General features: G+C 31.7%; 1 long non-coding RNA gene across 4 annotated transcripts; it reads left to right on the plus strand.

Annotated features, from left to right (window-relative positions):
• Positions 1–1,564: 1,564 nt before the first annotated feature.
• Positions 1,565–24,586, plus strand: LOC141447959 (uncharacterized). 4 transcript variants are annotated; one of them, XR_012454712.1, is made up of 5 exons: positions 1,565–1,876; positions 2,399–2,515; positions 6,186–6,318; positions 22,163–22,305; positions 24,190–24,585. It is a non-coding gene; the product is annotated as an uncharacterized lncRNA (long non-coding RNA). The 4 variants fall into 4 exon arrangements; XR_012454715.1 differs by lacking the exon at positions 6,186–6,318 and having other exon boundaries at positions 24,190–24,586; XR_012454714.1 differs by lacking the exons at positions 22,163–22,305; positions 24,190–24,585 and adding an exon at positions 17,052–17,723 and having other exon boundaries at positions 1,566–1,876.
• Positions 24,587–25,182: the final 596 nt, after the last annotated feature.

The following is a 25,182-nucleotide window of genomic DNA, read 5'->3' on the forward strand; positions in this document are numbered from 1 at the left end:
TGTTATTCCATGTGAATCATTTTTTGGAATGTCAATTCTCTCAAAGCAAATGCGAGATTACAAAAACTGCAATAAATCCAATCAAGAATTTCGTATAAAAAAAAAATCGGAAAAAACAACAATCATAAGATTTCGTAATAACCAAACGACCAATTTCAACAAACATCAAATTGTCTAGAACAAATTCTTTTCTCCATTATCCGCTAAGCCATCTACTATTACATCCAAAACATTTGTAGGACTATTAAAATTCCACTCCATTATCGATAACCACTTTGCCCATCCATAACGTCATCCCAACCTCATTAAAACTAATTCTTGAAACTAAATTTTCTTTCACCTGAATGAGAATGTTAAATTAAAAAAATCCTTGGAACATGAATAGTTTAATTTGTTAGGTAAACTATAATGTTATTTCCGTGAAACGTCACTAAATAAACTACACTTAAATTAACGAAAAGCCTTCTTTAATTCTGTCAGGCCAGAATGTTTATTTTGCCATGAAGTATCGCTATGTACTTCACATATTTTTCTGTTTATCACTTTTACTTGTTTTGTAAATAAACCATTATTGATTTTAAAAGAACGCTGATCCTTATATTAGTACAGAAATTGTATATTTAGCTGGCAATAAATTTTTCGCTAGTAAATTTAAGTTTCGATCATAAAAGGAAAAAGGCAAATTTAAGTGGAAAGAAGATATCAATACAGAAAAAAGTTGAAGAAAATTAAGCATGCTTGCTGGAGAGGAAGAAAAAACTTGACGAGATCTTATTGGTATTATTTCAAGTTCGAACTGGAGCAGTTGAGGTATATTTTTTTTTGCAATTTTTCATATATATCTCAAACTTTCGCGATACAGAATAAGAAAACACTTTTATGTTCGGCAACCCTTTTAAAGCTGTCGTAATTTATGGTTTGTAGGCATTTCGCTTATCGTTAATGGAACATTTTTGTATTTTTAAGGTTTAATTAAATTTGAAAAAATGTTTAATTGAAGCTACATTTAAGCATTGAAGTGTGTACTTTCTCTGTTAGCCTACTCCCGGGAGTAGTTGCCCAGGGAGCACCTCGAGGAGGTAGAGATCAGATTTCGCTCCCCAAAAATTATCTACCGATTATCGGAATAACAACAATGTATAGGGATATCTTTTCTTATTAAAGCAATGTACAAACTTAAAATCTGTATATTGTTTTTAAAAATTAAGAAGTTTTAAGATTTGGAGTATCGAAGAGTAATGGAAAAACCTTGACAATTATTATAGCAAGAGAAAATCGTGTGATATTTCTCTCGAATTGTTTTCTCTTCCGTAATAGAACGTAATAGAATAGTGGTGATTTAGATAAAAGTCACTGAATCAAACTCAAGTGAATCGAAGTAAATTTGTTATCTTAATTCGTTCACGGGAACAATATAAAGAAATAAGAAATTATTTCAAACATTATTATAACTAATTATCAGAAGGTTTTATAAAAATAATTTTATATTTAAAATTTTAAAACACTTTCAATTAATTATTAATAATTTTCATATTGGTAAATATTAAATATATAATTGCTACACTGTCTTTCAGCAAAAGTGAGGACACATGATTCTTAAAGTTTCCCTCCATTTGTAGATCTGTACTATACATTTCTTTTGGTGTATTGTGATTGTAGGTAATAGAGAACAAAAGTGGAATACATTGGTTCTTTAAATGGTGATTTGGTTTTGTGTGGTTTTTTGTGCAATAAATATATTTAATTTCAATAGAAATGCAGTCAAGAGGTATACAAGACTGCAGGCTGTTTCAACTGGAAAACGTGAAATAAGGGAGCTCTGTTTCCCAGTTTAATCACCTAGCAATCTACATTTTCTTTTTACGACTTTAGGAAAGTAAGTAATAGATAGTTTTTCTTGATTATCTTTTAGAAAACTTTAAGAATTGTTAGTTTAGTTGAAATAATTAAAAAAAAAAAAAAAAATGCATTTAAATCAGCACATGTTCTCTTACTGCAATTCAACTGATTTCAGTAATTCATTTTATTTCAAACTATTTGAATTTCTTCAAATTGCTGGTAAATTGTGAATAATGTAGAACTTTTTAGGGTACTGCAATGAATTTTGGTTGGCTGTCCTTGAACAAAATTCTGCATTAATAATAAGCCCAAAAATGCATTTCCAAGTAATTTTAACGCCAACTAATGTAATATAATCCAATAATCTGATTTATTTCTTTTAGATTTTCTTTAAATTATCAAAATTATGAAAAGTGAACAAAGTAAGCTCTCTCTTACCCTCTATTTTGCAGTAATTTCTATGAAAGGATATTAAATAGAACTCTGTTTTCGTAATTAAATACTACCTCTGTTATGATAATGAAATAAAATAATTATATTGTTGATCATTTCTTTCCAGGATTTTATTATAATATTGAGAGGATTCGTCACTATTGGGATAGATGAAAAATGTTTTTCGTCAATTTTTCTTGAGGAAAAAAACAAATGTGATGTGAGATAACCATTTTCAAAAGAGGTAAAAATCCACTTAATATTTATGTTTAGTTAGTTTTGCCTTGATGAAGCTTGACGAAAGGCTTTCTTTAATTCTGTCAGGCCAGAAAGTTTATTCTGCCATGAAGTATCGCTATGTAGAATACATAATAGAACGCCACCTTCATTCAAAACATCATTGAAATTAACCTGTGTCACTACTTAAAAAAACAGACCGCAACAAAATACTTAACAAACTTATGTAGCATATGGTGCGCCAGATTTTAGTGAACATGTATTGTTCGTGTTGCTAGGCTAAGGTACCCGCACTGACGCCAAGAAGTGACCCGCCCCAAAGAAGTGACTAGTCCACTTCCCCCTTACGGAAGGTTTTATCGTTAATGAAAATCTTTGTATTTATAAAGTTTAATTAAATTTGGAAAAAAATTTAATTGAAGCTACATATTGAGCTTTAAAAAATGTACTGTCTCTGTTAGCCTACTCCCGGGAGTAGTTGCCCAGAGAGCACCTCGAGGAGGTAGAGATCAGTTTTCGCTCCCCAAAGAACGCCTTTCTACCCACATCCGCATTCTAGTTGGTCATTTAAGCAAGCATAGGGATACGTAGAACTCCTTACAATGGAGTTTGAAAAATGGATTGGGATAAAATTGGTGGAAAAGGGAATAGGGTAAGAATATCGTTTAGTGATTGAGGGATATACAGGGAGATCTGTCTGCATAGACCAATGACTAGAATGAGTTAAACCTAGATATCTAGGTTATGTATAGGATGGGGCAATTAGGGAAATAGGGGGATTATTAGAAAGGCGATCGGAATAAAAGGGTTTTTGGACTAGTGGGTAATTGGGCTTACAAAAAGATACAGACTTGAAGAAAACAAAGTCTGCAAAACCAACAAAGTAAACAAAATTCAAGAAAGAACAAGAAGACGATTAACAACTGAAACCCCAGCCTGAAATTAAACAAATCAACCCAGAAACAAAAGATTTTAAAACAATGAAACGTGTAATGTATAAAATCGGAGCCAGTGTTTTTTGTCACGAAGTGTTGTGCAGGATGTGTATCCAAGATAATTAATACAATAATTAATTAGTCGGTACATTTGATTCACATTTAGTCTTAAAAAACCGAGTAAAAACATTGTTAATGGCCACTAAAATGTTTTAAATAATTATAATTCCAAGTATTCATTTAGGTGAGTAGTGAACATGCAATTAGTGAAATGATTTAATTTTCTCATGCAATATTATCATGCTATTAGTTACACCATATTAATTGAAAATGAAAATATAAAATAAGTGGAATTATAATTAAAATTAAAGCGAAAGATTAAACTAGAAAATTTGTAAAAGTAAATGTTTCAATTATTAATGATAGACTCCTAAAGATTTTCGACTGACTACAAATCTATTAATGTAGAAACAATAAGACAACTCTTCTGAGCTGAAGGATAGACACTTCGCTAACTTCAAACTAAGCTACCTTCTAAACTAATTACATCAGCCATCCATTGAAATTCCTAAGATATGGTTTCTTCTTATATGGCTGGGGCTTGCTTACCCAACTAACAACTAAGCTTAACCTAACTTACAAACTAGATAATTTAGTCATCCTTTGAAATTCCTAAGATATAGTTTCTTCTTATATGGCTGGGGCTCACTTGCCCAACTTACAACTAAGCTTAACCTAACTTACAAACTAGCTACTTTAGCCATCAATTGCATTCCTAAGATATGATTTCTTCTAATATGGCAGGGGCTCACTTGCCCAACTTACAACTAAGCTTAACCTAACTTACAAACTACATAATTTAGTCATCCATTGAAATTCCTAAGATATGTTTTTTTCTGATATGGCAGGTGCTCACTTGCCCAACTTACAACTACGCTTAAACTAACTTACAAACTAGATAATTTAGTCATCCTTTGAAATTCCTAAGATATAGTTTCTTCTTATATGGCTGGGGCTTGCTTACCCAACTTACAACTAAGCTTAACCTAACATACAAACTAGATACTTTAGCCATCAATTGCATTCCTAAGATATGGTTTCTTCTAATATGGCAGGGGCTCACTTGCCCAACTTACAACTAAGCTTAACCTAACTTACAAACTACATAATTTAGTCATCCTTTGAAATTCCTAAGATATGGTTTCTTCTTATATGGCTGGGGCTCACTTGCCCAACATACAACTAAGCTTAACCTAACTTATAAACTAGCTAACTTATTCATCCATTAAAATTCCTAAGATATGGTTTCTTCTGATATGGCAGGAGCTCACTTGCCCAACATACAACTACGCTTAACCTAACTTACAAACTAGATAATTTAGTCATCCTTTGAAATTCCTAAGATATGGTTTCTTCTTATATGATAGAGGCTCACTTGCCCAACTTACAACTAAGCTTAACCTAACTTACAAACTTGATACTTTAGCCATCCTTTGAAATTTTGAAGATATGGTCTTTTCTTATATGGCAGGAGCTCACTTGCCCAGCTTAAAACTAAGCTTAAGCTAACTTACAAACTAGATACTTTAGCCATCAATTGCATTCCTAAGATATGGTTTCTTCTAATATGGCAGGGGCTCACGTGCCCAACTTACAACTAAGCTTAACCTAACTTACAAATTAGATACTTTAGCCATCAATTGAAATTCCTAAGATATGGTTTCTTCTAATATGGCAGGGGCTCACTTGCCCCACTTACAAATAAGCTTAACCTAACTTACAAACTACATAATTTAGTCATCCTTTGAAATTCCTAAGATATGGTTTCTTCTTAAATTGCTGGGGCTTACTGCCCAACTTACAACTAAGCTTAACCTAACTTACAAACTAGATAATTTAGTCATCCATTGAAATTCCTAAGATATGTTTTCTTCTGATATGGCGAAGCTCACTTGCCCAACTTACAACTACGCTTAACCTAACTTACAAACTAGATAATTTAGTCATCCATTAAAATTCCTAAGATATAGTTTCTTCTGATATGGCAGGGTCTCACTTGCCCAAGTTACAACTAAGCTTAACCTAACTTACAAATTAGATACTTTAGCCATCAATTGAAATTCCTAAGATATGGTTTCTTCTGATATGGCCGGGGCATACTGTCCAACTTACAACTAAGCTTAACCTAACTTACAAACTAGATAATTTAGTCATCTATTGAAATTCCTAAGATATAGTTTCTTCTGATATGGCAGGGGCATACTCCTCAAATTATAACTATGCTTAACCTAACTTACAAACTAAATAATTTAATCATCCTTTGAAATTCCTAAGATTTCGCTTTCGTCTGAACTTGAGGGTGCATATGATTTACTCCTAAATTACTTAAATACTTACAAGTGATGTGAACACCAACAGGTGAAGTCTTAAAATATAAACGCGAACGTTTAAAGCTTAATCTAAACCATTACTTTATAAACTAAACACCTGTCTCACCCAATATTATTCGTAAAATGTGAATTTGGTTAGGCAACGTTTGCGATTCAAAAGATATTAGATTCATGTGACATAAATGGTTCATTTCTCCTGTCTTGTAGCCAAGTTAACTTAGAGCTGATTTCAGCTGGCACCCATTGGGATTCCAATCATATAGCTTTCTTCTGTCATGATAGCTAAAAATTCCTCATCTTATAACTAAGTAAACGTAAAAACTAATTATTATTCTATTCTAATTTTTGCTAGGCTGGAGTTTCATAAGACGTAGATTTACGTAATGCGGTGGTTTGGAGTAGTTCCATGTTCTAGCTGCATAGCAGAAATAACAGCCTACAAAGAATCTATGAACCAACGAACATCAATGAATCATAAGCAAGAGGTATCAGTTTAACTTCCATTTACTATCTACAAAACGAAAGTAACTGCCTTTAAAGGTACAATTAATTTTCAATGGACCACTTTTGTCTGAAGAAGAGCTATCGAGAATTCACAAAGAACACAAACCAAACAAAAGGAAGCTCTCTGTTCGCCTAACAATCTAGTCAGATTTCGGAGATCAAGGTCAAAGTAAACACAAAAATGAAAGAAGTACATGAGCTTCAAAATATTTGATTACTAATACGTTTAAAATTTACATTAACCCTAACAACCAAAATACTTTTATTTAACTTCACACGTTTCGAATCTAAAAACAGGATTTCATCTATTCAGAGTTTAACCCCTATGGATTGTTAATCTACTGCAGCGAAAACAAGTCCATGAACATTAAACTCTCAACAGAAAGAAAAACTATCCTAAAACATTAAATTCAAAACGTTGAACGTATTAAATAAGAGCACATTTTTTGAAATTATGTATAATTTAAATTCTACATAGATGTTTAACCAAAATTATAATATACACATAAAACCGGAGAAATAGACTGTTTGAGACTGAAGCACTCAATTCGAAGTAAGACAAGCAATTTCACTAATTTAGAAATCATAGATATACTTTGCACCCAGTTCTGCTTGGCACATTAATAACAGTAAATTAATTGTTTGGCGACATATGTCGTATACAATTGTTCTAGAGATCACATACTATTGAAATACGCCGGTAACCCATTTAGTTCCGTTTGCCACACCGAATTATTTCCCGAACACGCTCCGCGCCGAATAATCTTTTAAGCTCTTTAAAATAAAAAAGTAACTCGGACGGCGAATGTTTTGACGTTCACGGATTATCTAAATACCCGGATATCCGATTTTATCGTTCCCTAGACTAATATCATCAGAACTCGCACCGTTTTATTTTATATTAGCCCGGATATTAGTAGTATGGTACCATACTTTTAAAATATGTCGTATTAGTAGTGAACTCTAGAAGAATTAAGTGTCACATTTAAGCTAGTAATTATTTTTTTATTAACGTGCAAAGAAGTGTAAGGTGCAGATAGTTTTAGAGGAATAAAAGAGTAAAATTGCATGTCTGGAAATTAGCTTCAAATTCACTTATCTTCTATTCTAAGTTGGGGTAGGAGCTAGTTTTATACAGGTTAGTAACATAATGTAGAAGTAAGAATTTTAAACAAATTAGGTTAGTTATCTATTAAAACTGCATCTCACAACACCTGAACTTTTTCAATGAATGTAAACTGATATGATGGCCTTTAAGTGTGCTTAAAACTATACCTACTTCTATAACTAATTCTTAAAACTATACCTATTTCTATAACTAGTTCTTAAAAATATACCTACTTCTATAACTAATTCTTAAAACTATACCTACTTTTATAACTAATACTTAATTCTATCTGTACTCTAAACTAATGCTCTACTTAAACTAAACTACAACTAAAAATGTGACTAAAACTAGTGCCATCTATCAGTTTTTATTGTCACTTATGATAGAGTCAGTTTCAATTCTTACTTTCTAATACACAAGGGAAAGATTCACTAAGAAAAGTTTAATCAAGTATCAACTTGTAACTTTACGAAATTCCAACGTGTATCAACACTGATGAGTTTCAGGAGGAATAAATGCCTAAATAATTAACAGTCAGTGCCATGAGACAAATAATAAAATACATAAATGCTAATGATAAATATAGAGGGTCAATAGTAATAAGATCAGAGTATAAAAATCTGCTTCCCAAAATATTCAATGATGAGCAGCATTGATTATAATTCAATTAAGATTGACTATCGACTGGGTATGGAACACTAGGAAAGGATTGTTTTAATAAAGTCCATGTGAATCATTTTTAGGAGTATTAATTCAACTAATAGCACTTAAAGCAAATGCGAGATTATACAAACTACAATAGATCCAATCAACAAAACAAAAAAAACTAAGATTTTGCAACAACGAAAGGACCAATTTCAACAAATATCAAATATTCTTTTCTCCATTGTCCGTTAAGCCATCTACCATTACTTCCAAAATATTTGTAGGACTTCCATTCCATTCCTTCATCCATATCCACTTTGCTCATCCATAACGTCATCCCAGCCTCATTAAAACTAATTCTTAAAACTAAGTTTGTTTTTTTTTACCTGGATGAGAATATTAAAAACATATGTCCCATATGTAAAAATATTGTAGAGTTAGATTCCTTTTTCTATTTATCCTCTCCTGTGTGACTTCAAAGTTGGTACATGTGCGAATCATATTACTTCGTATTATATTACACTGTTTTCACATCACAGCTTCTGGTTTATACTTACTTAAGAGTTAGTAATCTAACTAATTTAGCTACGTTTGAATTATTTTTTGGTGTTCACATCAACTCATGAAGATTATAACTAACTTATAAAACTAACCTACTAAGTAACTAAATATCTTATAACTAATTAACAACTAAACAATAATAAGTCCACAGAATAATTTAAGCATTTTTCTAAAACTAACTTATGTTAGCAAAATTTTTTTCACAAAATTCACATCACTGCATCACACTTATAGCTACAAATTTACTAAATTAATTAATTTAAAACTATGTTTGACTTCCACATCACTGAGTGTCGGGATTTGGCTCACCTCTATATCTTCTTAGTTATTTAATTCGTATTAACTATTTTTGGCTTCCATTTCATAGCTGCTTTGCCTTTGGTCATAAAATTTAATGTCATACTGGTGCTTAATATCAAGAGGATTAGGGAGAAAAATAGTAAAAGATATCTTTTTTTTTAAATACAATGTACAAACTTAGTCTCTTAAAACTAACTTAACTAAACGAAGTTGGTTTTCCTCATCTCAGCTTGGGATTAGCGTTACTTAAAACTAACTTATAACTAAGTAGCATTTAAATTTTTTGGTTTCCCAACATCTTCATTATCATTACACGTTCTTCATTATTCTTGATCTTAATAATTATCTTAACTATACTTATAACTAATTATTTGGAACATGAATAGTTTAATTTGTTAGGTAAACTATAAAGTTATTTTAGTGAAACGTCACTAAATGAACTACACTTAAACTAAGAAAAGGCCTTTTTTAATTGTGTCAGGTCAGAATGTTTATTCTGTCATGAAGTATCGCTATGTACATATTTTTCTGTTTATTAGTTTTACTTGTGTTTGTAAATAAACCATTATTGTTTTAAAAAGGACCCTGATTCCTGGATTACTACAGAAATTGTACATTTAGCTGGCAATAAATTTTTCGCTAGTTAATTTAAGTTTCGATCATAAAAAATAAACGGTAAATTTAAGTTAAAAGAAGACATTGATACAGAAAAAAGTTGAAAGAATTAAGGCCGCTTGTTTGAGTGGAAGAATTAACTTGTCGAGATCTTATTAGTTTTATTTCATGCTCGAAGTGAAGTTTATTTTTTGTTAGCAAATTTAGATATACTATATTTCAACCGTTCGCGATTCTGTACCAGATAACACAATTTATTGTTTGTAGTCATTAATGAACATCTTTGTATATTTAAAGTTTAATTAAATTTGGAAAAAATTTTAATTGAAGCTACATTTGAGGTTTGAAACGTGTACTGTCTCTGTTAGCCTACTCTCGGGAGTAGTTGCCCAGGGAGCACCTCGAGGAGGTAGAGATCAGTTTTCGCTCCCCAAAGAACGCCTTTCTACCCACATCCGCATTCTAGTTGGTCATTTAAGCAGGCATAGGGATACGTAGAACTCCATACAATGGAGTTTGAAAACTGGATTGGGATAAAATTGGAGGAAAAGGGAATAGGGTAAGAATATCGTTTAGTGATTGAGGGATATACAGGGAGATCTGTCTGCATAGACCAATGACTAGAATGAGTTAAACCTAGATTTCTAGGTTATGTATAGGATGGGGCAATTAGGGAAATAGGGGAATTATTAGAAAGGCGTTCGGAAAAAAAGGGTTTTCGGACTGGTGGGTAATTGGGCTTACAAAAAGATACAGACTTGAAGAAAACCAAGTCTGCAAAACCAACAAAGAAAACGAAATTCAACAAACAAGAAGAAGACAATTATTAACAACAAAAGCCCCAGCCTGAAACTAAACAATCTACCAAGAAATAACAAATTAAAAAAAACTGAAACGTGTGATGGGTAAAATCGGAGCTAGTGTTTCTTTTTGGCACGAAGTGTGCAGAATGTGTATCTAAAATAAATCTACTAAAATAATTAATTAGTCTGTGTAAATTGATTCACAGTTGCTCTTAAAAAACCGAGTAAAAACATTGTTAGTGGCCACTAAAATGTTTTAAATAATTATAATTCCAAGTATTCGTATAGGTGAGTAGCGAACATGCAATCAGTAAAATGATTTAGTTTCTTCATGCACTATTATCATGCTATTAGTTACACCATATAAATTAAATATGGAAATGTAAAATAAGTGGAATTATAATTATTATAAAAATGCAAGATTACAATCGAAATTTGTAAAAGTAAGCGAAACAATTATTAAAAATAAAAGTCCTAAAAATTTCCCACTGACTGCAAAGCAAATAATGTAGAAACAATAAGACTGCTTTGAGAACGCTATCAATAATAATTAAAAGAGATCTCCTACCCTTAGACGAATTTGAAATGAAACGATCCCGACAAGTTTCTCAGAAACCAGCGTACGCTTTCAACCTGTTCAACCGTTTTCTTCTTCTAATCAATGTCACTCTTGTACCTAAATACAACCTTCTTTTTAAGATTAAGACGAAGATTATTTAATTAAAATATATTGCCAGGAAATATACTATATCTGTTCCAAAGGAAAAAAAGCCACTTAAATGCACCAATAATGCTAAGTGTAGAAAAAAAAAATACGAGTACAATTAAAACTTATACATCCATCAATACTTCAAGAGCACTTCAACAGTCTACAAAAAAAAATTGAAGTGTTCACTTAAATTAGTTTAGGTTGTGTATTTATTAGATGACGAGCATTGAAATTATTATTATAGTCAGTATGTAACTAATTAAACCATTTGTTCCAAACCATTTCCTTAAAATACTACTTATCAACTACATTGAGATCCACTACTGAGGTTCCAAAAATATGGTTTTCTTCTGAGCTGAAGGACGGACACTTCGCTAAGTTCAAACTAAGCTACCTTCTAAACTAATTACATCAACCATCCATTGAAATTCCTAAGATATGGTTTCTTCTTATATAGCTGGGGCTTGCTTACCCAACTAACAACTAAGCTTAACCTAACTTATAAACTAGATAACTTGTTCATCCATTGAAATTGCTAAGATATAGTTTCTTCTGATATGGCAGGGGCTCACTTGCCCAACTTACAACTAAGCTTAACCTAACTTACAAACTAGATATTTTAGCCATCCTTTGAAATTCCCAAGATAAGGTTTCTTCATATATGGCAGGGGCACACTTGCCCAACTTACAACTAAGCTTAACCTAACTTACAAACTAGATATTTTCGCCATCCATTGAAATTCCTAAGATATCGTTTCTTCATATATGGCAGGGGCACACTTACCCAACTTACAACTAAGCTTAACCTAACTTACAAACTAGATAGTTTAGTCATCCTTTGAAATTCCTAAGATATGGTTTCTTCATATATGGCAGGGGCACACTTACCCAACCTACAACTAAGCTTAACCTAACTTACAAATTAGATAGTTTAGCCATCCTTTGAAATTCCTAAGATATGGTTTCTTCATATATGGCAGGGGCCCACTTGCCCAACTTACAACTAAGCTTAACCTAACTTACAAACTAGATACTTTAGCCATCCTTTGAAATTCCTAAGATATGTTTTTTTCATATATGGCAGGGGCACACTTACCCAACTTACAACTAAGCTTAACCTAACTTACATACTAGATATTTTAGCCATCCTTTGAAATTCCTAAGATATGGTTTCTTCAAATATGGCAGGGGCCCACTTGCCCAACTTACAACTAAGCTTAACCTAACTTTTAAACTAGATACTTTAGCCATCCTTTGAAATTCCTAAGATATGTTTTTTTCATATATGGCAGGGGCACACTTACCCAACTTACAACTAAGCTTAACCTACCTTACATACTAGATATTTTAGCCATCCTTTGAAATTCCTAAGATATGGTTTCTTCAAATATGGCAGGGACCCACTTGCCCAACTTACAACTAAGCTTAACCTAACTTTTAAACTACATACTTTAGCTATCTATTGCAATTCCCAAGATATGGTTTCTTGATATATGGCAGGGGCACACTTACCCAACCTACAACTAAGCTTAACCTAACTTACAAACTAGATAGTTTAGCCATCCTTTAAAATTCCTGAGATACGGTTTCTTCATATATGGCAGGGGCACACTTGCCCAGCTTAAAACTAAGCTTAAGCTAACTTATAAACTAGATACTTTAGCCACCCTTTGAAATTCCTAAGATATGGTTTCTTCTTATACGGCAGAGGCACCCTTTCCCAACTTACAACTAAGCTTAACCTAACTTAAAAACTAGATACATTAGCCACCCATTGAAATTCCTAAGATATGGTTTCTTCTTAAATGGCAGGGGCACACTTGCCCAACTTACAACTAAGCTTAACCTAACTTACAAACTAGATACTTTAGCCATCCTTTGAAATTCCTAAGATATGGTTTCTTCATATATGGCTGGGGTACACTTGCCCAACTTACAACTAAGCTTAACCTAACTTACAAACTAGATACATTAGCCATCCTTTGAAATTCCTAAGATATGGTTTTTTCATATATGGCAGGGGCACACTTGCCCAACTTACAACTAAGCTTAACCTAACTTACAAACTAGATACTTTAGCCATCCTTAGAAAATTTTGAAGATATCGTCTTTTCTTATATGTCATGGGCTCACTTTCCCAACTTACAACTAAGCTTAACCTAACTTACAAACTAGATATTTTAGCCATCCTTTGAAATTCCTAAGATATGGTTTCTTCATATATGGCAGGGGCACACTTGCCCTACTTACAACTAAGCTTAACCTAACTTATAAACTAGATGTTTTAGCCATCCTTTGAAATTCCTAAGATATGGTTTCTTCATATATGGCAGGGGCCCACTTCCCCAACTTACAACTAATCTTAACCTAACTTACAAACTAGATACTTTAACCAACCTTTGAAATTCCTAAGATATGGTTTCTTTATATATGGCAGGGGCACACTTGCCCAACTTACAACTAAGCTTAACCTAACTTACAAACTAGATACTTTAGGCATCTTTTGAAATTCCTAAGATATTGTTTCTTCTTATATAGCAGGGGCACACTTGCCCAACTTACAATTAAGCTTAACCTAACTTACAAACTAGATACTTTAGCCATCCTTTGAAATTCCTAAGATATGGTTTCTTCATATATGGCAGGGGCACACTTGCCCAACTTACAACTAAGCTTAACCTAACTTACAAACTAGATACTTTACCCATCCTTTGAAATTCCTAAGATATGGTTTCTTCATATATGGCTGGGGTACACTTGCCCAACTTACAACTAAGCTTAACCTAACTTACAAACTAGATACTTTAGCTATCTATTGCAATTCCTAAGAAATGGTTTCTTCATATATGGTAGGGGCACACATACCCAACCTACAACTAAGCTTAACCTAACTTACAAACTAGATAGTTTAGCCATCCTTGAAAATTCCTAAGATATGGTTTCTTCATATATGGCAGGGGCACACTTGCCCAACTTACAACTAAGCTTAACCTAACTTATAAACTAGATATTTTAGCCATCCTTTGAAATTCCTAAGATATGGTTTCTTTATATATGGCAGGGGCCCACTTGCCCAACTTACAACTAAGCTTAACCAAACTTACAAACTTGATACTTTAGCCATCCTTTGAAATTTTTAAGATATGGTCTTTTCTTATATGGCAGGAGCTCACTTGCCCAGCTTAAAACTAAGCTTAAGCTAACTTATAAACTAGATACTTTAGCCACCCTTTGAAATTCCTAAGATATGGTTTCTTCTTATATGGCAGGGGCACCCTTTCCCAACTTACAACTAAGCTTAACCTAACTTAAAAACTAGATACATTAGCCATCCATTGAAATTTTTAAGATATGGTTTCTTCTTAAATGGCAAAGGCACACTTGCCCAACTTACAACTAAGCTTAACCTAACTTGCAAACTAGATACTTTAGCCAACTATTGAAATTCCTAAGATATGGTTTCTTCATATATGGCCGGGGCACACTTACCCAACCTACAACTAACCTTAACCTAACTTACAAATTAGATAGTTTAGCCATCCTTTGAAATTCCTCATATATGGCAGGGGCCCACTTGCCCAACTTACAACTAAGCTTAACCTAACTTACAAACTAAATACTTTAGCCATCGTTTGAAATTCCTAAGATATGGTTTCTTCATATATGGCAGGGGCACACTTACCCAACTTACAACTAAGCTTAACCTAACTTACAAACTAGATAGTTTAGCCATCCTTTGAAATTCTTAAGATATGGTTTCTTCATATATGGCAGGGGCACACTTGCCCAACTTACAACTAAGCTTAACCTAACTTACAAACTAGATATTTTAGCCATTCTTTGAAATTCCTAAGATATGGTTTCTTCAAATATGGCAGGGGCCCACTTGCCCAACTTACAACTAAGCTTAACCTAACTTACAAACAAGATATTTTAGCTATCCCTTGAAATTCCTAAGATATGGTTTCTTCATATATGGCAGGGGCCCACTTGCCCAACTTACAACTAAGCTTAACCTAACTTACAAACTAGATACTTGAGCCATCCTTTGAAATTCCTAAGTTATGGTTTCTTCATATATGGCAGGGGCACACTTGCCCAACTTACAACTAAGCTTAACCTAACTTACAAACTAGATACATTAGCCATCCATTGAAATTCCTAAGATATGGTTTCTTCTTAAATGGGAGGGGCACACTTGCCCAACTTACAATTAAGCTTAACCTAACTTACAAACTAGATACTTTAGCCATCCTTTAAAATTCCTAAGATATGGTTTCTTCATATATGGCAGGTGCACACTTGCCCAACTTACAACTAAGGTTAACCTAACTTACAAACTAGATACTTTAGCCATCGTTTGAAATTCCTACGATATGGTTTCTTCTTATATGGCAGGGGCACACTTGCCCAACTTACAACTAAGCTTAACCTAACTTACAAACTAGATAGTTTAGCCATCCTTTGAAATTCTTAAGATATGGTTTCTTCATATATGGCAGGGGCACACTTGCCCAACTTACAACTAAGCTTAACCTAACTTACAAACTAGATACTTTAGCCATCTATTACAATTCCTAAGATATGGTTTCTCCATATATGGCAGGGGCACACTTACCCAACCTACAACTAAGCATAACCTAACTTACAAAGTAGATAGTTTAGCCATCCTTTGAAATTCCTAAGATATGGTTTCTTCATATATGGCAGGGGCACACTTGCCCTACTTACAACTAAGCTTAACCTAACTTATAAACTAGATGTTTTAGCCATCCTTTGAAATTCCTAAGATATGGTTTCTTCATATATGGCAGGGGCCCACTTCCCCAACTTACAACTAATCTTAACCTAACTTACAAACTAGATACTTTAACCAACCTTTGAAATTCCTAAGATATGGTTTCTTTATATATGGCAGGGGCACACTTGCCCAACTTACAACTAAGCTTAACCTAACTTACAAACTAGATACTTTAGGCATCTTTTGAAATTCCTAAGATATTGTTTCTTCTTATATAGCAGGGGCACACTTGCCCAACTTACAATTAAGCTTAACCTAACTTACAAACTAGATACTTTAGCCATCCTTTGAAATTCCTAAGATATGGTTTCTTCATATATGGCAGGGGCACACTTGCCCAACTTACAACTAAGCTTAACCTAACTTACAAACTAGATACTTTAGCCAACTATTGAAATCCTAAGATATGGTTTCTTCATATATGGCAGGGGCACACTTGCCCAACTTACAACTAAGCTTAACCTAACTTACAAACTAGATATTTTAGCCATCCTTTGAAATTCTTAAGATATGGTTTCTTCATATATGGTAGGGGCCCACTTGCCCAACTTACAACTAAGCTTAACCTATCTTACAAACTAGATACTTTAGCCATCCTTTGAAATTCCTAAGGTATGGTTTCTTCATGTATGGCAGGGGCACACTTGCACAACTCACAACTAAGCTTAACCTAACTTACAAACTAGATACATTAGCCATCCATTGAAATTCTTAAGATATGGTTTCTTCTTATATGGCCGGGGCACACTTGCTCAACTTACAACTAAGCTTAACCTAACTTACAAACTAGATACTTTAGCCATCCTTTGAAATTCCTTAGATATGGTTTCTTCTTATATGGCAGGGGCACACTTGCCCAACTTACAACTAAGCTTAACCTAACTTTTAAACTAGATACTTCAGCCATCCTTTGAAATTCCTAAGATATGGTTTCTTTACATATGGCAGGGGCACACTTGCCCAACTTACAACTAAGCTTAACCTAACTTACATACTAGATATTTTAGCCATCCATTGAAATTCCGAAGATAGTTTCTTCTTATATGGCAGGGGCACACAAGCCCAATTTACAAATAAGCTTAACTTTGGTTACAAAGTAAGTTTGCTTACAAACTAGATATTTTAGTCATTCATTGAAATTCCTAAGATATAGTTTTTTCTGATTGGTCTAGTGGGTAATTGGGCTTAAAAGATACAGACTTGAAGAAAATAGAGTTTGCAAAACCAACAAAGAAATCGAAATTCAAGAATCAAGAAGAAGTCGATTAGCAACTGAAACCCCAGCCTGAAATTAAACAAATCAACCAAGAAACAAAAGATTTTAAAACAAAGAAACGTGTAATGTATAAAGTCGGAGCCAGTGTTTTTTGTCACGATGTGTTGTGCAAGACGTGTATCCGAGATAAATCTAACACAATAATTAATTGGTCGGTATATTTGATTCACATTTAGTCTTAAAAAACGGAGTAAAAACATTGTTAGTGGCCACTAAAATGTTTTAAATAATTATAATTCCAAGTATTCATTTAGGTGAGTAGTGAACATGCAATTAGTGAAATGATTTAATTTTCTCATGCAATATTATCATGCTATTAGTTACACCATATTAATTAAATATGAACATGTAAAATAAGTGGAATTATAATTAACATTGAAGCGAAAGATTATACTAGATAATTTGTAGAAGTAAGTGTTAATTGAAGCTACATTTGAGCTTTAAAAAGTGTACTGTCTCTGTTAGCCTACTCCCGGGAGTAGTTGCCCAGGGAGCACCTCGAGGAGGTAGAGATCAGATTTCGCTCCCCAAAAATTACCTACCGATTATCGCAATAACTATAAGGTTAACGATTATCTTTCCTTATTAATGCATTGTACAAACTTAAAATCTAGATATTGTTTTCAATAATTGAGAACGTTTTAATATTTTCTGTATCGAAGTGTAATGGAAGAATTATTATAATAAAATTTGTCATAAATCTTGAATAATATTTTAATTTCCTTCAGTCTAGTATATTATATTTAAGAACATAAGAAATCTTTTTAGGGAAATGAAATGCCCTCCAGTTGTTTTAAATAGAAATTGATGGATCTTTCCATAGCTTACAAATTTTTTTTTATGATGTAATTGACTAGCCATAGGAATCATATAAATTCGCTTAGTGTTTTCTTTCTTTCTATTTATCTTTCTTTTTATTCAGTGCTTAACACCAAAGTGAAGGTTGCCTTTCTTATTTTGCGCTTTAATATTATTCCAAAATCCAATCAATTGTAGATTGTAGCATGTTTCATTTGAATCCTTAATTTATTTCAATTTTATTTTAAACTATTTGAATTTCTATTAAAAAAATTTAATTTGCAGTTCTTATTGAATAAAATAATAAATATTATTACTTACTTGTTTTTTTCCAAAATTTAGTTAACCACTGCGTATTCAGTTCAAGGTGGGTAAAGACAGTCGCACGTTCAGGGTGACTTGCTTCACAATTCGGAGTATTGTATGTTTTAGTGAAGTTGTTAAGAAACGTCCCAAGGTCTAAAGCTATTTCAAGAGTTAAGTTACAACAAAAAAATAAATAACTAAATTTAAAATTAGAATAAATATTAATTACACGTCAAAATGTAAAAATTAAAGTGAAATAGAAAAATAATTAAAGCAATAAGAATCATTGCTTGTCCAGGCATGCAAGATTCGTTGGTCGACCACATGCATGCTAATTCAATTTTTTCAATTTCTTAGTAAAAATAATATTTAAAATAATAATAAAAATTAATTTCATGTTAAAATGTAAAAATTAATTAAGTGAAATAGAAAAATAATTAAAGAAATAAGAATTATTGCTTGTCCAGGCATGCAAGATTCATTGGTCGACCACGTGCTAATTCAATTCTTTTAATTTTTTAGTAAAAAAATATCTAATACTCCGTAAATTTAAGATAGTTGTATCACTTTATTAATTTTAATAAAAATTTGATTGAATTTAATTAAATAAATAATAAAATCTTACTTACGTGAACAGCATAGATGTTGACTGGTCGGGAGCCCAATGGCAACTGACTGCAAAAATCCGTTAGTCGCCATATTTGAACTTGGATTTTTTATAAAATCAAATTTAAGCATAATTCTATTTAAAATGGATTAATAACAAGTTAATTTAGATAAAAAAATGATTTTCCCACACTATTAATAGTTTTAAAGGTTTTTTTTAAATAAATAATTTGGGACTACTTTATGACGTCACTCAAAAGCACATGGTTTTGCGGAAGAATACAAAAAGTACTTCCAGTTAAAAATTAATAATACTAATTTTTTTCTCTTAAAAAATGAAAGAATATTAAATTATCAAGTTGAATTAAGTAGTTAAAACTTTATTTTCCATTAGAAATAGTTTTTTAAGGCAAAAATGAGCACCTACTTATACTTCTGACCTTCTTTGGCTAATTTTTGAAAATCTGCTCGATAGATTTTCTTCAAATTTAGAACTTTTATTAAATAATAGGTAAAGTTTAATAATAAGTTAAGGGTAAAACTCAAAATTTTATTTAAATGCTAGTTTACGAGTGTGACCTAGGGCTGAAGTTGTACTGAGAAAGTGGTCTCAAAATAAGTTTTCAGAGAACGGTTTTCAGTAAAATTTATGTAATACGGCTTAAATAAAAAGTACACAAAGTTTAAACAAAATCTTTGAAACTGTTTTTAAGAAAATCCGTAAAAAGTACTTAACCTATTACCTATTCTTGTACGTGGAAAATTTCCACGAACCTACGCGATAATTTTCTTTTATAAGTTAATATTTTTGCAAAATCTTCATTGCCTGTAATTTTACAGTAGTGGTAAGGATCTTAATCTTGTGTTGAAATTGTTTCATATGTAAGCCTTAGAGTGGAAACCCTAGTTAAGTCAATATTCATAAATATTGAAATTTTAGCTCGCATTAACTGTTCATTTACGCTTTATTATTGAATTTTACATCATTTTAAGAATAATAGTTAATTGTAGAAGAAGGTGAGAAGTTTTACCTTCGAGCCATGTTATAAATAACTTAAATCAACCTTTACCCAATCTTCCTTTTTCCCGTAAGTGCATTCAATAAATTTCCTTTCTATTGATTATTATTAAAAAAATAATAATAAAATTTAACTTCTGTTTATGTTATGTGCCTGCTTTAAACAAGTTATATCATACTTAAGGGCCGTTTAGACCCTAGATTGACGTTCAGTTCACCATAGTAGCTCAAAAACCAATCAATACTCAACATATTAATACAATATTTTCGTTTCTGATTGATCAATATTTATCAAAATAACAATTTTAGATCAAATTAATGTATTTTAATAATGATATACTACCTAGAATCCTAAAGATTAATGTACCTACAAATTATTTGAATCTGGGATCTCATTTCGTTCAAAATACCATCAATTATGTGATTTGCCATCTCCTACGTGAACATACAGCAGTTTATTAAAAAATAAAGTTATTCTGTGTGAATTCTGTAGAAATCTTTGTAAATTAGTTAAATATTATCATACTTGTAAAAAGTTGCCGTAAAAAAGAAGATAGTTTATTACTGTTTAATTTCTGTATAATCTTCTTACCCAACAAGTAAGATCAAACTAAGCTTATAAGCAAAGATAAATTTGTGAATTATAATTGTAATAATAGTAAAAAAGCTAAAATTCTTCTAACATTGAATTACAGGCATTTCTTTTTATTAAAAAATATCAACGAATTGTATGGTTTACCAAAATCTTATAGTAAGTTCTAGAAGGCAGCAAAATTTAAAAACTAATCATGAATTTTGAAGAAATATATATTTATTTAATTCTATGTATGAGCTATACCTGAAAAATCAACTCTCTAAACGTTTCCAACAAAAATTAATGTTTTATAAGATAAAATACGTGCAATTTACTACTACAGTATATAGTCATGGGCCCTAAATATAAATAAATTCAGATGGATCCTAATGTTCTAAAACACATTCAGTTAACAATATTATACCACCTTCTTTATTTATTGATATTTTAAGAGCAGCCAAAGCTTTAATAAACATTCTGAGTTATCAAGAAGATTTGTCCAATTATAATTATAATAATTGTAGTAAGAGAAAGTAGTTTTAAGATGATTTTAAGTTGCTCATACTAAACTTGGAACGTTCAATTTTAACTGTATTTCACCTTTTTGATTTAAAAATTACTTAATGTACAATCAAATTTAATCTTTGGTCAGAGCTAGTTTTTAGAAAAACTGCTGGTAAATTGTGAATAATGTAGAACTTTTTAGGGGACTGCAATGAATTTTGGTTGGTTGGTACACGAAGTAAGCTCTCTCTTACGCTGTATTTTGCAGTAATTTCTATGAATGGATATTAACTAGAACTCTGTTTTCGTAATTAAATACTTCCTCCGTTATGATTTATTTATGATTCTGTTATATTTATGATTTCTTAAATTATATGTACATATGCTTTCAAAATCAATTCTCTCAAGTTTTCAGTAAAAATGAATGTTATATTTGATAAAATACTTGAATAAAATAAAATCTTCGGTTACTTTAATATATGGAGTTTTGTCATGTCCCAAAATGTAATATTAGAATTGAAAAATGAATTCAGATTGATCCAAATTTTCTGAAACACTTTCAGTTTACCAGTACAACATATATTGTCACCTTCTTTAATTATAGTTGGTTTAAGAGCAATCAAGTTTTACTGAGTTATCAACAAGATTGGTCCAATTATGATTTTGAGAATTCTAGTAAGAGGAAGTGGTTTTCGAAGATTTTAGCCAATCATACTGAAGCTATAACGTTCAATTTAGGCTACTTTCCGCCTTCTTTTTTTATAGTTAGATTAAGGACAACCTACTTCCAAGTTTTTGGAGTAATTGCTGATAAATGGTACTTTATGTGAATAAAGTGGAAGTTGTTAGTGGACTTTAATGGATTCAGGTTGCCCTTAAATAAAATTTTGGGCAATTATCAGTTTAAATTTGCATTTACAAATAATTTTAAGGCCAGCTAATGTTTAATAAACCAAAAATCTGATTTAATTCTTTTTTCTCTTTATTTTAATTACCACAATTATGAAAAGTGCACGTAGTAAGCTCTCTCCTAAGCTCTATTTTCTAATACATTTTTTATAGACTTTAGGAATTATCCAGTGCATGTTAAGCAATAATTTCTATGAAAATATTGTATATTTAATGGAACTTCTGTCTTAGTTTATTAAAAGGTTCCTTTGTTACTATTAGGGTATAAAATAATTTGGAAATCACTTTCCAGGACTTCTTTTACAACATTGAAAAGATTCGTGTCACTATTGGGATAGATGAAAAAGGCTTTTCTTTAAATGAAAAGTTTAAAGTTCATGTTAATTTTTCTTGAGAGAAAAACTAATCTGGTTTGAGATAACCATTTTTTAAGAGGTAATATCTATTTATTATTTTTGTATAGTTATTTTTTCTTCTAGACTTTCCTTGGTAAAAGTGGTTATATAATTCTTTTCATAAAAATTGGAAATTCCCATCAAAATATTATCTGATACGATGTGTTCTTACATCTATACTTGGTGTTATTACTGGTAAAATTTTCCATGATAGTATGTTGTACTGTAAAAGGTGTGGATTTTGTCGAAGTTATGGTATTTTAGGGAATTAGAAAAAAAAACTTTTCTAACTAAAAACTATTTTTTTCTTCTTAATTTCATCCTCTAATTGTATTACATTTATTTAGCATTTCATTTATTACTTTTATATAATTTAAAATTACTTAGTAATGAGCAGCGCGTATGCTCCCAACCTCTTTTTAAGAATACATCTCTAAAATTTGTTATTCCTGCACAACTTTGAAACTCCTTAGAATTAAAGGCTCGTAGGGGCGCTAAACCAAACGTCTGATTGATTTTTTTTTTTTCCTGTCCCCTTCGCTAAGTATCATTCGTAAGTTTAGTTTTTTGAAGGGTACAATGTTGGGAAAAAGAGAAAGTGGAGGTGGAATCTAGGAAGATCTAGTACTTTGGTGATGTCCTGTACGTGAGAGGTCTTATCGATTTGGCTCATTCGCCTTCATTCTGTCGGAGATTTTGAGAAGGATTATTGTATTTCAGGATTATTCTGGTGATAGTATACAAAGAATTATCTTCTGTTGAAAGTGAATCAGTTATATAGGGTGCGTTCCACTAAGCGACCACAGCGACCAAAACATACCTTCAGGCGTTCCACTTGGCGACCGCGGTCGTTGTGGTCGTGGCGAAAACGTCACTAATGACGTCACTATTTTCGCTCACGCGAAGCCCACAACGCCCCATCTATAGAGCTGGGTCGAAATGGGCGTTCAGAAATGTGGCGCAATTTTTGAAAGAAAATATGGCGACCGAAAAAATTATCTCGTATAAATGAAAGTATTATTTCATGTAAATAATAGAATGTGTTTCTCGAAAGTCTACAATAAATAAATAAATAATTACTTATCTCTTTACATACTAAATCACTGAATAACACAAAATCATTTACCTGAGATAACTTTTGAAATCTTCATCTGAATAAAGATCAATTACACTGATAGCTAATAATACGTGGCCTAAGTTTTCGCTTTTCATCATTGCGATTTTGTAAAATTGCATTCCACTCTAATCGGAACTAGATAAAGAACTTTCTAAAGCATTATTAATAAATATCCAACTGTTGCCACAAAAGACATTTTAATTTTATTTAAACGTAAATTTTATAAATACTCCACTAAAATGTAATAAAAAAAATTGAATTATATATATTCTTTTAATAGAAGTCAACTTTACCAATAATTAATAAAGTTTATCATAACTGCTTATAAACGGGGTTAAAATTAAAAAATAACCACTTCAAGCTTCTAACTTATTTTCGAGGCCGCCATATGTAATGTTTACATGAACGGTTAAAACGCCCACAGTCCATTCCACTTGGGTTTTCGATCGCAACGCTCGCAAGCAAGTGGAACGGCCAAAACCGCGGTCGTGAGCGTGGTCGTTGTGGCCGTTTAGTGGAACGCACTCATAGAGTGCTGTCCATAAACAAACATTACTAGCATTTAAAAAAACAAAAGCATTTATTAATGCCCGCCTGTTTAAACAAAAAATTGGTTAGTGTTAAAAGCAAAAATGATGGTTAGAAGTAAATTTTATAAAATAAAATTAAGTAATTTATAAAGTAAAAATTTTTTGTTTTTTTAATTTGGCTAAAAAACAGCCATCTATAGACAGGATAAGAATATAATCAAGATGTTTATTAATATTTATTAAGCAAGTTACAATAAATTATTTTTATCATTTTCAGATACGAATGAGACAGTTTTAACGTTACAAGTGTATGACCAAACCTGAAGATAAAGTGTTATTCTACAATTATACACCTCTACAATAGAGAAAACCTATTCAGGAACTAACCACTTTATAATAAAATTACGAATTGAGGCATCTAATAGATGGCACTGGATTTATTTTAAAACAATTTTATTGTGACATTGATATAGAAATATTAATAATGAAAATCTTCCTTAACTCATATTTGTGATGTTTATGTATGTACTTACATTAGAAATCCTTATTTTAGACTCTAAACTTTAGAGTGATTTGATTTAATAAATCTTTCATTATTAATTTTACAATGTAATTACATTTTCTTATCACTTTTCTCCATGTAAATAAACTCGGAGAGTGTGTATATTTTATTGTAAGAAATGTATTTTATTTATGATAAATTGTATGTTTAAACATAACTTCTTTTTTTATAACCCTTTCCAATCAGTCAATTGCTTGTCTGCTTAAAAAAATCGGCAAAAATAAATAAAATTAGTTGCAAAAACTGCAGCGCTCAAAGGATTATTACAGTAGTTGCGAATGGCAAATAAAAGGTCGGAGTCTGACACAACTAACAGTTATAATTACAGCTTTTCTATTGCTTTATGCTTTATATTTGTTACTACCGTAACGTAGACGACTTTCTATACTTTATAGGACCTCCTTACCATTCACATTTAACCAAGTGGACGACTCTCTGGACTTATGTAGGGCCTCCTTACACTCAAATATAACCATGTTGACGATCCACTAGAATTATACAGGAGTACCTTAGACGCATATTGAACCATATTGAGAACCCACTAAACCAGGGGGTCGGCAACCCGCGGCTCGCGAGCCGCATGAGGCTCTTTTATCCAAATTGTATGGCTCTTCAGCCTGTCCAAAATATATTATATATTATAATTTTATTGAAACAAATGAAAATTTCATTTATTAAAGTAAAGATATTTTTTCAAAAAGAATTTTA

This window comes from Rhodnius prolixus, unplaced genomic scaffold (assembly GCF_049639745.1).
Source record: "Rhodnius prolixus isolate KJV_2025 unplaced genomic scaffold, Rpr scaffold_13, whole genome shotgun sequence".
NCBI classification, from domain to species: domain Eukaryota; kingdom Metazoa; phylum Arthropoda; class Insecta; order Hemiptera; family Reduviidae; genus Rhodnius; species Rhodnius prolixus.